Consider the following 16,189-nt stretch of genomic DNA (forward strand, 5'->3'; position numbering starts at 1 on the left):
AATTTCTAGCCTTAACAGATTTATGGAAAAAAGAATTGTTGCCATCACCCAAATTATGCCACATGTTCTTACACTTTGGATTCAAAAAATTCTCCTCCACAATTGATATAGAAAATAGGCATGTAGGCATTCTCTTTCTTTCCTTTGATAGTCTACATTACCATGAGAAACAATGAAATTAGCTTGAGCTACCGCTAAATCTTGCCTTGCTTGATTAACACGCTGTCCCAAACCTCCAAAACATTCCAAGTTTTTAGCTTTCAGAATCTTTTTAATAGCATTCAGCTTAGTATAAAGCTTAAACATATGATACTCATTTATATCAATCTTCCATCCCTCCTCAACCCAATCTAGAAATAGCCTATGATTTGCCCAAAAGTTGTAGAATTTAAAAGGCTTTGGACTGAAGCTCATAGCTTTCTCAATAGACACCAAAGCTGGAGAATAATCTAAAACCCCTACCTCTAAAAATTCTATTGATGTATTGTCAAACCTTTGCAGCCATTCCATATTGGACATAACTCTATCAAGCTTTTTGGACACAAAATCATCATCGGCTTGTTTGTTAGTCCAAGTGTGGTAACACCCCGTGAATGCTAAGTCCTCAACCTCCACCTTTTGCACACATTCCACAAATTCTGTTTCATATCCAGAAAGCCCTACATTACCCTATTTTTCTTGCTAAGACCTCATGACATTAAAGTCTCCAGCAAGAATCCAAGGGGCCAAACCAACAGAATTTTTCAGTTGAACCAGATTCTATAACATTCTCCTTCTATCAGTACCTTGATTAGCCCCATACACAATTGACATCATCCATGACCCTCTATTAGTAGTAGCATTTACCTTACAAGTTAACACTTGCTCGTGTATATCCACTGCGGTAACAGAAAAAAATCCACTCGGATCCCAGTAAATCCAGATCTTTCCAAGCCAGTGATCATTACAATTATGAAGGATCTCCCACCCAGGTAACATATTATCTCCGATCTTGATAATATTTTCCTTTTGGACTCGGGTCTCTACTAGGCAAATAATGGAAATTTTTAACCTAGCCACCATCTTTCTCACCTCATTTTGTTTCAAGGGTTTATTACTACACCTGATATTCCAAATAAGGACTTTCATGACTCATTTGTAGGAGAGAACCCTCTCTCACTATCCACACCCTGGCCCAAGCCCCCCACTTTAGCCTTCCATTTTCCTTTTGAAGACAAAGCCTTTTCAAAGACCTCCAGGAATGTAGTAGGAGTTTTGGGCCTTGAAAACTCCTCAAGACCCTCCTTCATCTCAATCCTACCTATTGCCTCAAAAGAATTAGAAAGCTTGACTTCCTCCCCTTTATTCTTCAATTTGGGAGCACTCACTGGCTTCCTAATAGTGCGATCAAAAGGTGTTAATGGTTTTACTTTTCTAGCTTTCCTTACAGCATTGTTCAGCACATTTCTTGTTGTCCCTTTATAAATCCACACCTTTTTTTCTTTCTTTGAGCATGCATAAGTAGCATGACCGAATTCAGCACATAAGGAACACTTAGGAGGGAGCCAATGATACTACACTCTTATAGTAATGGTTGCACCATGTTTTCTGCTTATAAAAATCTCCTTAGGACTTTCAGACCTAACATCAATCTCTACAAGCACACGGGCATAACCCAATCTCCTTTGCTACTTAGTAATTTTGTCCGTATGCAGAGGTTTTCCCACACCACTAGCCACATGGCTAAGACAAGTGGGCGTCCAAAATTCCATTGGCAAATGCATCAATTTAATCCAAACCGAAATTGATGACAATGTTAGTTTTAAGACTTGCATTCCTAGCTGCCATTTCCTCAAAATCATAGGCTTGTTTGGCCACATGCCACAGCTTAGCCTCAAGAATTTCCTCACAAGTTACCTTATCCGGGAATCTGAAAATATACATGCCATTTTCTAGAGAAAATACCTCAATTTCTCCATATTGCTTCCACATAATGGTGACAGACTTCTTAACTAGAAAGAAAGGAAAAGGCTTGTCAAGGAACTGACCAACAAGGCTAGTTTTCCACTTAGCAATTCCTTCTTCCACAGCCTCCTCCGAGGGAGAAACAAACCTTTACCTTCATTTTTCAATGGAGCAAAGTATTGAAGACTACCCAAAGATCGGTTTGAATTAAACAGGCCTCTCCAATCCGAGTTCTTCACACAATTAACATCAATCCCATCCCCCCTCAACATTGGAAGAACAAGGTCCTCCTCTGATCTCATACTAATAGAATCAAAGTCTACTTCTTGATTCTTAAATTCTACTTCAATTTCATCATTCACAATGTCATTCTCCACAACAATTTCATCTGGATCCACAAAAGACAGACTAGCCCCAGAATCCCCTAATTCCTTATTAGGATTAAGAATATCTGCTACATCAACAAAATCTTCTTGATCCATAGAAGGATCAATCACAAGAATATGAGATGATTGATCCACATAATGATCAACCACCGGGTTAGGTTTCCCTATAGTCACATTCAAGATCCCTCTCCCTCTTCCTTTACCCCTACTAGGTTTCCTCACCATCCCAAAACCTTGCCCAACCCACTACAAAACAATGAAATCTCAAATCATTCAAACTAATAAAAAGAAATCAGAATGGAAGAGAAGAGACCTGAATAATGACATCCACCAAAATCCGGCAACAATTTTGGCATCAACACACTAATTGCTGTTCAAAAATCTTTTCCCGCGCCAAGCAAAGTAGAAATCTCCAAGAGTCGGTGATGACGTGGCAAGAACAATATAAGCGGATTTGCAAGCTTTATTCTTTCAAATATTCCCTTCATTAGTATAATATATAGCATTTTTTAAATTATAAAGTAATATTATACTTATAGCTTTTTTACAATTTGCAAACACATGTGAACATGGATTAGAATCACGACAGTCACTAAAAAATTTTTTAACACCTTCCAATCATATATTGAAATGTATTAACAAATTATAAAAGAATTATTTGTCTAGTATTTTTCTAAGTTATAACCCTCTACGTAATTACCCCATAAAACTTTGTTAACCAAATCGCACCACTTCCTTAGATCATTCGCATCCGATCATTTAAACAACTTTTTTCTTAAAATGATGAAAAACCACAATTTAAAATCACCCTATATCCAATTTTTGCTCATCCTTCATATTAAAAATTAAAAAAAAAAAAAAAAAAAAAAAAAAAAAAAAAATTGCTACAAAAAGCATCCCCGTAAATCCTTTATCTCTCATTTTATTAAATTCGCTCTCCAAACTCTACTTCTTTCTTTAAGCTTAAAAGAAATAATAGGAAAAAAAATAAATAAAAAGAAGAAAAAATAGTTATCCTCCAAAATAAAATAAGAAAAAAGAATCCGATGTGGATGCTTTATATTCTCTCCATTCCTTTTCTTTTATTTTCTAGTAATTAAAATACTCTCTGCGTTTAACTTTGTTTTTGATAATCTTGTTACAAAGGAGAGCTCAACACAGCAACCGTGTGGTCGCCCTCTTGTTAGCTTTTCCGTTTTATGCCACAGGCCCAGGCCCTTTTTGTCCTATGTTCAGCTTTAGCACTTCAAAGAATCAGCGCCATGTATCAAAGTATCAAACTTATCAGTTTGGCCAGTGCCCTGTGTTGCTCCTGCTACAGCAGATGTTTGAATGCCAGGTGAGGTGATGTACTTATATCGAATTTCTATCTCAAACGATATACAAGAAAATGAATGTTTGGTTGCCGAGAAACTGTGGGAAAAGAAACGAAAATTTGGTGTCTAGTTTTACAACTGGAAGTTTTTGAGAAAACACCCAGTTCATAAAATGCATGCAGAGTCTTGGAATATAGTTCTTTTTTGTGTTTTTGGTTCTTTAGCATGACATGACATGGAATTGAAATGTTCCGTTTCTTTCTAGCGGAAAATTTGGTGTTTAGTGCAAGCTTGGAGGTACTAACGTACTATTAGCCATTGTGAAATCTTTCGTTGAAAATAATTAATACAGGCACTGTCTTTTGGTTGTAGGTAAATGGGTGTTCTGGGTTTAATTAAAATTAAAAAGAAGAAAAACGAAGAATGAACATTCTTTTCTTGCATGGCGTTGCATAGGAGTTCAGTGTTATTTGGTTGGTGGGAAAATTAAGCTTTGGTAGATATTTGAAGATCCTGAATTTTCTTCTGTTTGTATTTCTCTGTTGGCAATTAGGAGCTGTAGGAGAGATTTTTTACCTGTTGATTTGTGGGTATTCATGCAAATTGAATGTAACAGTGTTTTGTTGCGAGGTAGTTGACTTACTGTTAGCTTTTTTGATATTATATGAAACTTTACTTATAATCTGTTTGGATACTGTGAGTGTAGATATTAATAAAAACAAACTTTCAATGCTATGATCTGTTGGTATGTTCATATGATACAAAAAGCTTAACTTATTTGAACTGGATAACGGTGAAAAATCAAGTCCAGGTGGTATTTTTATTGTTTTATCAATTATATTGGATCATTACTATCTTATTTTCCAAGGAAATAATCACATCAAATATAATTATTCTATTTTATTTTTTTTTATTGCAAGTTATTCGTCGAGTCCCAGTGGGGTGTATCTACGTGATATCTATTACATCCTCAGAGGTGTTCTGTGTGTGATTCTGTTTTACTTTGTTAAGTTGTTTAGCAAGTAGAAAGGGGCTTTCTTCCTGACTAAACTTGGGGATGGGAAATAATGTGCAGGGTTGAGTATGTTCACTGAAAGTCAGCCCACAACTAACTGATTGATTTCTCAGAATGGGTCGGGAACTTTTATGTTTATGTCGGGTGGAAGCTAGGAGATTGATATGGCTCATAGGCATGATGTTTACAGTGATTTTAACGCTCCAGTATTTTGAACTTCCATATGGTAATCTTCTCTCATCTTTATTTTCTGCTGCTAAGGCTTCCGTAGTGGGAAATAGTAGCTTCCAGACTGGAGATTCACCATCTCAATCTGAGTTTATTGGTAACACGACTAATTTAATTGGTTCAAACTCCCACAGTGCATATTCTGTTCATGAGAGAGCTAATAGTACTAGGACTTCAAATGGAAGGGAAGCCTCTGTATCAGGTAAAAATGGAGGCTCAAACCACTATCTAGGACAAGATGAGGATATCAATGCTGCTAAGGATTCTTCACCTGTAAAGCTAAATAATATTTCTAGGGATGCTGATGTCAAAAGTGCAAATAAGGGATCTGCATCAGAGGAGGCTAGAGAACCTGAACAGAGATTTTATCAAACCAACTATACTACAGATACTAACTTTTCAATACATAAGATTGAAAAGGGTGATAATACCTCCACATCAGAACATATTGAAAGCTCCCCTTTGCCTGCAGTACCACCTCTGAATTCATCACCACATGTAGCTTCTCCACCACTAGCGGATAAAAATACGACAACTTCTTTTATCAATGAAAACTCTGGGAAATTGCAAAGTGACCTCATCCCATCGGGCAATAATTATTCCCTGAACAGAGTCCCCAAGGTCAATAAAGGCCTGAAGTTGCCAACCTCTTCAGTGGTTTCAATATCTGAGATGGGTGGTTTATTGCTTCAGAGTCGTGCTTCATCTCATTCAGTGGTATGTGTTAGCTTCAGCTTTAAGTTGTGTTCGGAGGGGATATTTTTGGCAATCATGTTAAAGGTGATTGACTTGTTTAGAGTAAAATTGCTTCAGTCCTGTTCCTTATTTCGTTCATTTTGTTTGTAGACACCACGATGGTCTTCAGGAGTTGACCAGGAACTACTAAATGCACGACTACTGGTTGAGAATGCACCCATCATAAACAATGATCCAAATCTCTATGCTCCTATTTATAGGAATGTTTCCATGTTCAAAAGGTAAGTTATTCACATCTATTGAATATTAATTTATTCCACTAAGTAGTTTTTTTTAGTTATCATTTACGTGAGATATTTTCTTCTCAAAAGCATACAAGTGTTTCCACTCTGAGCAGGTAACTGCTACTTCCCCCAAATCCCCTCTCTTCAGTTTCCTCTACCCTCACAAGTGACCATAATGATGAAGTAAATCTTAGTAGTTTTTTTATCGCTTTATGAGTTGTGGATGAGACTGCTAGAGAGACTCGCTTGCCATTTTTTTTTATTGTCATGAATTTCTGATCTACTTTGGGACCATTATGAAATTAGTGTACTATTTCTTGATATTAATTGTCATTTTTCAAATTGATGCCTTGTGTTGGCTTTGTAAGCTGGGGGGATATGCACAATAAATCAGGATAAGGTGGTGCTTTAATTAACACAGATGGTACTTTATCATGTCATCTATTTGTGGAATAGCCAAATAATGCTTAGTTTCTGGGGGAATGGCTGTTTCTTTTCCGTCAATCCTAATTACCATATTTCTGTCAAAGAAATTATTGACTGTTGCTCAAGTAATGAATCTTGGTTTATTCATGTAATCCGAATTCGCAGGAGCTATGAATTAATGGAAGACAATCTCAAAGTATTCATTTACAGGGAAGGAGAAAAGCCCATATTGCACCAGCCACGACTCGATGGAATATATGCATCTGAGGGTTGGTTCATGAAGCTGATGGAAGCTAATAAAAAATTCATTACAAGAGACCCTAGGAAAGCCCATCTTTTTTACTTTCCCTTTAGCTCTCTAATGTTGGAGGAAACGTTATACATACCAAATTCACACAGCTTTGATAAGCTTATACAGTTTTTGAGGAACTACTTGGACATGATTGCAGCAAAATATTCTTTCTGGAACAGAACTGGAGGAGCAGATCATTTTCTTGTTGCTTGCCATGACTGGGTATGCTTTACAAGCTTCCTTTCAAATTATGTTTTGTGAATATTTAGGACTTCAGCGGAATTCAGTTGGTTCCATTTTGCTTTATGTGCTTCATAAAAGAAATTCAATCGAACAAAATCTTTTGACAACAATTTAATTGATTTCATTTTTGTGTGGCTTCCAAGCCTTGAAGTTTGAATCATCACAAATCTCACTGTACTGTTCTAATAAGGTCTCTTCTTCAGGCCCCAACGGAAACAAACCGACTCATGGCCAAGTGCATAAGAGCCCTCTGCAATGCTGATGTCAAAGAAGGTTTTGTTTTAGGCAAGGATGTGTCTCTTCCGGAAACATACGTGCGCTTGGCTCGGAATCCACTGAGAGATGTTGGAGGCAAACCTCCTTCCCAGAGGTCAATTCTTGCTTTCTTTGCAGGACGCATGCACGGCTATGTACGACCAATTCTGTTACAGCACTGGGAAAACAAAGATCCTGACATGAAAATCTTTGGTCAAATGCCAAAGGCCAAGGGCAACAAGAAGTATCTCCATCACATGAAGAACAGCAAGTATTGTATATGTGCAAAAGGTTATGAAGTCAACAGCCCACGCGTGGTGGAGGCCATATTTTTTGATTGTGTCCCAGCAATTTTGTGCCACCATTTTTTGAAGTTTTGAAATGGGAATCCTTTGCTGTTTTCGTCTTTGAGAAGGATATTCCAAATTTGAAGAGAATACTCCTTTCGATCCCAGAGAAGAGGTATCTCCAGATGCAAATGAGGGTTAAAAAAGTACAAAAGCACTTTCTTTGGCATGCTAAGCCTGTGAAGTATGATATCTTTCATATGATCCTCCACTCAATTTGGTATAATAGACTTTATCAACTAAGCCCTCTATGACAAACGAGCGTTATGGACAGACATTGTAGCTGTTAACCAAGCTCATTCAGTAGCAGCATAAAAGGAAAGTACAGCAGCATGTTCAACAGCAGAAGACAAGTTGACCTCCTCTACAAGGAAACAAACCACAAAAGGAAACATGTAGTATGTGTATATATCATGCCCTGTGCATATGGTTGCAATTGAGGAAAAACAAACTTTCGCTAATACCTCTTATCGATCCAACTATGTCTTTCTCAGTTTATCCTTCTCTCGATTGATTTACTGCACCAAATCTTGCACCTTTCATTTCCATATATCAAGGCAAAGAAACTGCTACCCTCTGTCCAGAATTTGTTCTTTATAATGTTAGAATATATGTAAACATATTGCTTAATCTAACATGCGCAGCGGAAAACGAATAAAACAGGATTCAGGCTTACCTCTAGCCATATTTGCTCAAGCGTCTCCACGATTCATCTGAAGAACAAGAAAATGTTATTTGAGGGATCTTCTAACCTATGCCAATGACTGTATTGCCGTACGGATGGTGTACACAGGCTGTTTATTTATAGGCCAGGTTAGGGACCCTCAAATTATGGTAAGTACCGTATTGTTCCTCCCATCAAGGAAACAATATTATTAATTGATTTTAAATCAATTAAACGATTCTATTACGGTAATCTAAATTAATTAAATTACCTAACCGTAATACCGTATATTATATTTATAATAAATATAATAAACACTGTATATGTGGCATATAGGCCATATATGGAGACAATATCTAACATTCTCCCACTTGGCCTTTATGACACATGACTTTATGGTATTAGGTTCCTTAGTTTGGCCAATCACTTATGGAATCCTCCCACTCAGATAAGAAATGTTTCACACGAATCATGGCGGTAAAACCATTATAAAATTAGGTCGTCCCTTCCATGTATCACGATGTAAAACACTCCTTACATGAGTACCTTATGGATAATCAAGCTTTATGAATGAACTTCCTATAAGTCATTCGGGTCCAACTTTATTTATCCTCATGGATAAAAATAACAAATGTGCACAAAAAATCTTTATTATAATAACTTTATGTCTATAGACCAAAAAGAGACAAACCAAGCGAAAATGAATTAATGAGTCTCATATATTCCGCATGACTTTATTCTTTCTTTACCGGTAAACTTTAAGTCATGGGATCCGCAATCATTAATTCAGTACTTATATGCTCAATAGACCCTTTATGTCTCTTAATGTTATCTCTCGTACTGAGATACTTGATGTCGATTTACTTCTGCTTCTACTCTTTATTCTTATAAAAGAAGATTATAGTAGAATTACCGCAGAATATCTTTATGGTCTAACTGTAAAATCGACAAGATTGAGACTTTCAACAAATGTCTCAACCATCATGCCTGTGTACTAAATTCATAGCACGCTAGACTTTTAGCTTTCTTGGTAGACGTAGCAACTATAGTCTGCATACTGCATCTCTAGGATATATCCTTCAATTAAAAGGGATAATTGCACCGTTGGTCCCTGTGGTATACCATAATTATTTTTCACTCCCTATGGTTTAAAAAGTTCATAGGAGGTCCTCGTGATATGCAATAATTACAAATTGATCCCTGGCGTCAAATTCTGTTAAAATTTTTAACAGATTCCGTCAAATGCCACGTCAGCGCCACGTGTCGCCAATAAGATGGCGACACGTGTCTACCGTAATAAAAAAATAGAAATTTATTAAAAAATAAATAAAAATACTTATTTTTTTATAAAAAAAATTCAAAAAAAAAAAAAAAAAAAAAAAGGGGGCCACCCCCAGTGGCTGCAGGGGGTGGCGCGCGGCCACCCCCAAGGCCCAGGAGGTGGCCTTCGGGCCACCCTTAGATCTACTAAGGGTGGCCCGATGGCCACCCCTGGCCACTAGGGTGGCCGCGCGCCACCCCAGGTGGCCTCTGGGGGTGGCCATCGGGCCACCCTTAGTAGATTTTGGGCCACCCCCAATGGCCATGGGGTGGCCGTGCGCCACCCCCGGCCACTGGGGTGGCCGCGCGCCACCCCAGGCGGCCTCTGGGGGTGGCGCGCGGCCACCCTTATGGACTAGGGGTGGCCTGGCCACCCCCTTTCCCCATTTTTTTTTTCTTCTTTTTTTTTTCTTTTTTTTTTAAAAAAAAAATAAGTATTTTTTATTTATTTTTTAATAAATTTATATTATTTTATTAAAATTAGACATGTCAGCGCCACGTGTCACCAATAAGATGACGACACGTGGCATTTGACGGAATCTGTTAAAAATTTTAACAGAATTTGACGCCATGGATCGATTTGTAATTATTGCATATCAGAAAGACCTCCCATGAACTTTTTAAACCATAGGGAGTGAAAAATAATTATGGTATACCACAGGGACCAACGGTGCAATTATCCCTAAAAAGATATATACCTTAGAGTAGACTTTCTACTATCTACACAATCAGCAAACTCAAATCTGAACAACTAACCACCTTCAAATGGAAAGTGTATCCTTAGGTTAAGTTGTTCTTCTTGGTTCCTTGCATATACCGCAAGGCTTTATTTGCAGCACTTTATTGACTCAATATACTTATTGTCAGTCATATGGTTATGTATAATGCAGACGCTTAAAACTTTTCATCTGCCCTTATTCCAATACCTTTTGGGACATTAATCTGTATTTAATTAGTCCCTCTTAATTGCTACTGAAGGTGCAAATCCTTCATTCTAAATTTTTTCCAAAACTTTTTTCAATGTAGGCCTTCCGAGACAATGTTAATATTCTTTATGTCTCTATGAATCTCTATGTCAAAAGACATAAGAGGTTTCACCTAAATCCTTCATTTCAAAGTTTTGTGAACTTTATGTAGCAAACCTAAATCACCACTTGCAAATATAGGACTAGAAAGATTACTGTACTCCCACTGACCTTAAGGTATATATACTAATCAACAAGGTTTTCTATAAACAATAACCTTGTAAAAAGTATCTTACCATTGAGAGATCTATCACAGCCCATAAATAGAATTCTTTAATTTGCAAGCTTTTCTGACTGTTACTTATAAAACCTTTTGATTGTTTCATGTAAACCTCGTCTTTAAGATCCCTATTTAGAAAAGTTGTTTTTCGCATCCACTTGATGTAGCTCTAGATCAAAAATAAGCTACTAATGCTATGATCATCTTGATGAATCATCCTTAGACATTGGAGAGAATGTTTCACGATAATCAATGCCTTCCTTATGAGTAAAACCATTGGCTACGAGTCTAGCTCGACCCTTCAGCCATGGACTTAACTCTCACTTCATGGCACTGAATCTCAATGTGGAGTTTTCTCCACTCATAGCATGTGAAAACAAATTTGGATCATCTTTATGTCCAATGTTAATATCAGACTCTGGGAGATATACAACATGATCACTAAGAATTGTTGATCTCCTTATTCTATAGGATTTTCTTAATTCTACTTCCTCTGCATTTTTGCAATGGGAGAATAGACTTTTGAACCTGTTCTGTATGAGTTGGTTGTTCTAGAAATGATTGTGGCTCAGGATAATCAATCTGATTTTCCCTGAATACAATCAATCATCCTCTATGAGGAGGAGATTTGGCCAACTCTAGTGCTTCCTCAAATTCTAATTTGTGTGAATGAGCACTCCCACTAGGTTCTGCATCCTCTAGAAATTTTACAATCAACAACTCTAGGATTATATGAAGGATAATAAAACATTATAACCCCTTAAAGTTTACTAGATAGCTTATAAAGACCCGCTAGTTGTCCTTGAATCTAATTTTTTAAGGCGAGGATTATAAATCCTCTCTTTAGCAAGGCAACCCTATATGTGTAAATAATGTAAACTAAGCTTCTATCTATTTCATACTTTAAAAGGTGTCATAAGGACAATCCTTAGATGAAATCCTGTTTAACATATACACAACGGTCTTCAAAGCTTTACTCTATAAGGGTAATAGCAGATTAGTATTACTAATCATTTTCCCTTTGTGTGTACCTACCTTAATACTCTATGCCTATATTAGATCTTATGATCTTCATATTGTTTCTCTTCTTCTTCCTTATAATATTGAAAGCATTCAATACCCCAGCTTTAATATTTAGAAGATAAGAGATACATAAACTTTATATGGTCATCACTAAAAGAGATAAAAAAATATCTCTGACCATTTAGGCAATGAGTATGAAAAGGTCAACATCTTTCAATGTACATGATCTCAAGAATCTCAAAATGCTCTCTTTGGCACCTCTAGTGGTCTTGTTGGTATGCTTTCCCTTATGCAGCCCACACAAGTACCAAAGTCAGTAAATTACCGACTTTTATTTTCTGTATAGAGATATATTTTAATCTCCAAAGCCATTACAAGAGCATTTTTTAACTTCTCAAAGACTCTACTTTACGTCAACATCACTATGCAGAAATAAACAAATAATTTTGTTTCAAAATTTGGGACGTAGATCAATTTTAAATAGACTTTAAATAAACCTCAACCAATATTCCACCAAAGATAAGAAAAACTTCAAGTTTAAAATAAAATTGAAATTTTTTTAATAAGCCAAACTAGAAAATAGATTTCAAAAAGATTATGGAATATAAATCATTTTTTAGGTCAAAATTATAACTGAATTTTAAAATTAACCTATAGATCCCAACAAGCTCAAATAATAAACACGTGTTATTCATTTTAAAAAGACTCTACATTTGTGTTGACAACATGGATTGATAAACCATAATCAATCCACAATATATTTGAATGAGTCACTAAAGGAGATTCACGACATACTAGATATATGAGATTATCTTTATTTTAGGTCATTTCTTATACTTCATGCAATCTTTCTTTATATGCCCTCAATTTTCCTTATTTCATGAGAAATAGGTATCTTGATTGCCATAATACTTTATTGGCACCTTATTCTCATGCTTTAAGTGTTGGACATGATTGCATTTATTGGTCCTTCCCTTGACATGAGTAATCATGTGAACACTTTATAAATTCTCTCATACCCTTGAACACACATGGTTAGAAGTTTATTTACTAACCATTTATCCTTATGTGTGTTACAAGATAAAATTCTACACTTAGAAGAGAGAATTCAAAAATGAAATAGACCAACAATGACTTAAAAATCAATCTTTAGGGACTTAAGCTAAACTACAATATCCTTCATTCCCATAATGGAATTAGAAACACTCAAATGAAAAAGTATATTAACTTTTTCCAGTCAGAAAAATATTACCATAAAGTATTGAAATATAAAAGTACCAAAAGGGAATATTATGAACAGCTGCAATAACCAAGAAAATAAACACTTTAATGCTATGAATTAACATTATTTTAAATTAGCCAATGCCAATTTAAATAGTAAATTTCAACCTACCTGTGGGCAAAGGTTGCACCATGCATGAAATTTACTCTTTATCAATAAGACTAATAAATTTAAATATTGAAAAATAAAATTCTCTGTACCTGTGGGCAACCGAGAGAAATTTTACTTTTAATACTAAATTTGTTATCTTATTCTAATTAAGTCATAAAAATAAAAACTTCCCTGTGGGGATAAGTAATTAAATTTATGAATTAATTACAAGACGATGTTAATTTTTCTATATGAAGTTCATGTGTACGATCCTTATGCAATTATTATAAAATTGAGATGATGTGGCTCTCTCAAAATCATAATAATCACTCTGTAATTTATGAACATCTAACAAAATTCTTTATGATGTTCTTATGTATAATCCTGATGTAATTATCTTTAAGAAACGGGATGCTGTGGCTCCCCAAAAATTATAATGATAATTACGTGTGTGTAATCTTGATGCAATTATCATCCAAATTTGGGATGCTGTGGCTCCCCAAAATCATTATGATAATTGCGACTTCATTAACATCTAACAACTTTATAGATGCCCCCTTAATAGCTCCAGGAATATAACAAACCAATACCTAAATGGGGTAAACAGCATTTTCCAAGGTGCAAGCAGATGAGCTCCCAGGAAAGTGAGGGGGGTCACACCGGACACACTTAAATCCCAAAACTTTCCTTGCCAGAACTTTCCCCAACATTGCATTCTTAGATATTACTGTAAACACACCAGTATATATGGTATTGTTAATTATTCTTAGGTCTAGGCATCAAACAATTTATATTTAAACAATATAAATTTAAAATTTATATTCCTCAATTCATGTATTAAATAAACAATAATTTTAATACACGTACTGTAAATAATAAAGGGAATAAAACTTTAATATGAGGACATAATAAAACACATGGCCTAATGGTTTTGGAAGTGGCCAAGGCCCTTTACACCTGGTGAACCCAGGTTCTAAACATCATAAGGCCTAAATTCCCCTTTTAAAAAGAACTTGATGGGTTACTGAAAAGGGTTGCTGTATTGGGCTGACCCAATTGGGTTAACCCACTTAATTTGGGTTGGGTATCTGTATTGGGCTACTATATTGGGTTGGGCTACTGTATTTGGGCAATTAGGTCAACCCACTTAATCGGGTCAGGCCTCTAGGTCTATGTATAGTGCTGGCCCAAACTAGGTCAGCCCACTTAAATGGCCCAAAACTGCATGGGTTTTAAAAAAAACCCTACCCGAAAATATATCCAACCCAGAAACTTTAATGGGTCGAAACCCTACCCAGTCACCAACCAACCCGACCCGTAATGTTCCAGATGAGTTGAAAACCCTAAAAATTGGAACTCTAGCCGCCACCCCTTTATGAAAATACCCATATCAAGATTACGGCAACTCAAAAATAGGCAGTATATCACAATACACAGAATAGTGATAATAATAATAATAAAAAAAAAAATTGTCATATCAAATTTATGAGTTTTCAAACGTATGTGAACAACAAATTTAATTGTATTCACAAAACATCTACTGGATTGAACAAAAATATGTTCACAAAACTATGATTTAATAACCGAACGTGAACAAAAAAAAACAGACTATGTTCACAGAAATTATGGATTCAACAAAAACTTATTGCTAAACAAAATAGCATAGAAGTTGGCTTTGATACCACATGTTAGAATATATGTAAACATATTGCTTAATCTAACATGCGCAGCGGAAAACGAATAAAACAGGATTCAGGCTTACCTCTAGCCATATTTGCTCAAGCGTCTCCACGATCCATCTGAAGAACAAGAAAATGTTATTTGAGGGATCATCTAACCTATGCCTATGACTGTATTGCCGTACTGATGGTGTACACAGGCTGTTTATTTATAGGCTAGGTCAGGGACCCTCAAATTATGGTAAGTACCGTATTGTTCCTCCCATCAAGGAAACAATATTATTAATTGATTTTAAATCAATTAAACGATTCCATTACGGTAATCTAAATTAATTAAATTACCTAACCGTAATACCGTATATTATATAATAAATATAATAAACACTGTATATGTGGCATATAGGCCATATATGGAGACAATATCTAACATATAATTCTCTGTGAAGCAGAAAAATAACTTCAATCGAAAGAACAGATCCAATGGTCCTCCCAAGCAGAATTATTCTAATTTTCAGGTTTCTCATTCAAATCAGAGGGTGAGACGCAATAGCAACCATCAAGGAACGAAAATTCATCCTTTCATACTAATTAATAACAAGACACCATGCCAAATCTGTGGCAAGAAATTCGAATGGTCATCAAGTGCTCGATTGCTTTGACAAGATGGATTTTGCCTATCAAGGGAGCCATCCTCCAGCATAATTAACTGTCATGGCTGCCAAAAATTCGGAAGTTGATGGTCAAACTTGGTTTGTAGACAATGGTGCGAACAACAGTTTTCAGCATTTATAATAAGGATACTGTTGAAGTGTCCCACATCTAATGCATTATTAATATTTTATACATAAAAGTTATAACTTTCCTCCCTTCATATGGTTTATTCGAGCCCTTAAACCCTTTTCTATAAGATCAGCACGTCCTGGAGAACCTTTGGTACAACATCAGTGCCCCGTTGTGTACAATAGCAGCCATAGTTAACAGTCCGACAGAATTCGACCCCGAGTGACCTATGCTACTAGTGATGCAATGCAAACGTGACCATTGCACTTAACGCACTACCCAGGTGAGCGTGTGTTGCACCCGCCCCCACTTTTTGGCCCCCATGACAGCTCTCTATCTTCATTTTGCCTACTTCTTTTTCTTTTTTCTTTTTTTTTCTTTTTTTTTTTAATTTTTTTAATTTATTTGTATTTGTATTTGGAGACATCCAAGTCCAGTTGCATATCTAGATGTGGTGTCCTCTATGCCTTCATTGCCAGATAGCTCCCTTGCCGAACATCGTAGCAGTGCTCCACTTCAGTGGCTTCAATGCCCCCTCCCTACTGTAGTCAAATTTACCGGGTCACTCTTTTGGCCAATTTCCAATAAAATTTAAGTTGTTATTGCTCTAGATTGGTTGTATTGGAGTTTATGTAGGGTTTCTAGCCCAAATTTTTTGTTCTGTTTCTAATGTT

General features: G+C 36.0%; 1 pseudogene; it reads left to right on the top strand.

The window, feature by feature from the left end:
* The first annotated feature begins 3,610 nt into the window (after positions 1–3,610).
* On the top strand, positions 3,611–7,974 carry LOC133864276 (probable glycosyltransferase At5g03795; annotated as a pseudogene).
* Positions 7,975–16,189: the final 8,215 nt, after the last annotated feature.

The sequence above is a fragment of the Alnus glutinosa genome, chromosome 3, assembly GCF_958979055.1.
Source record: "Alnus glutinosa chromosome 3, dhAlnGlut1.1, whole genome shotgun sequence".
Lineage (NCBI taxonomy): Eukaryota > Viridiplantae > Streptophyta > Magnoliopsida > Fagales > Betulaceae > Alnus > Alnus glutinosa.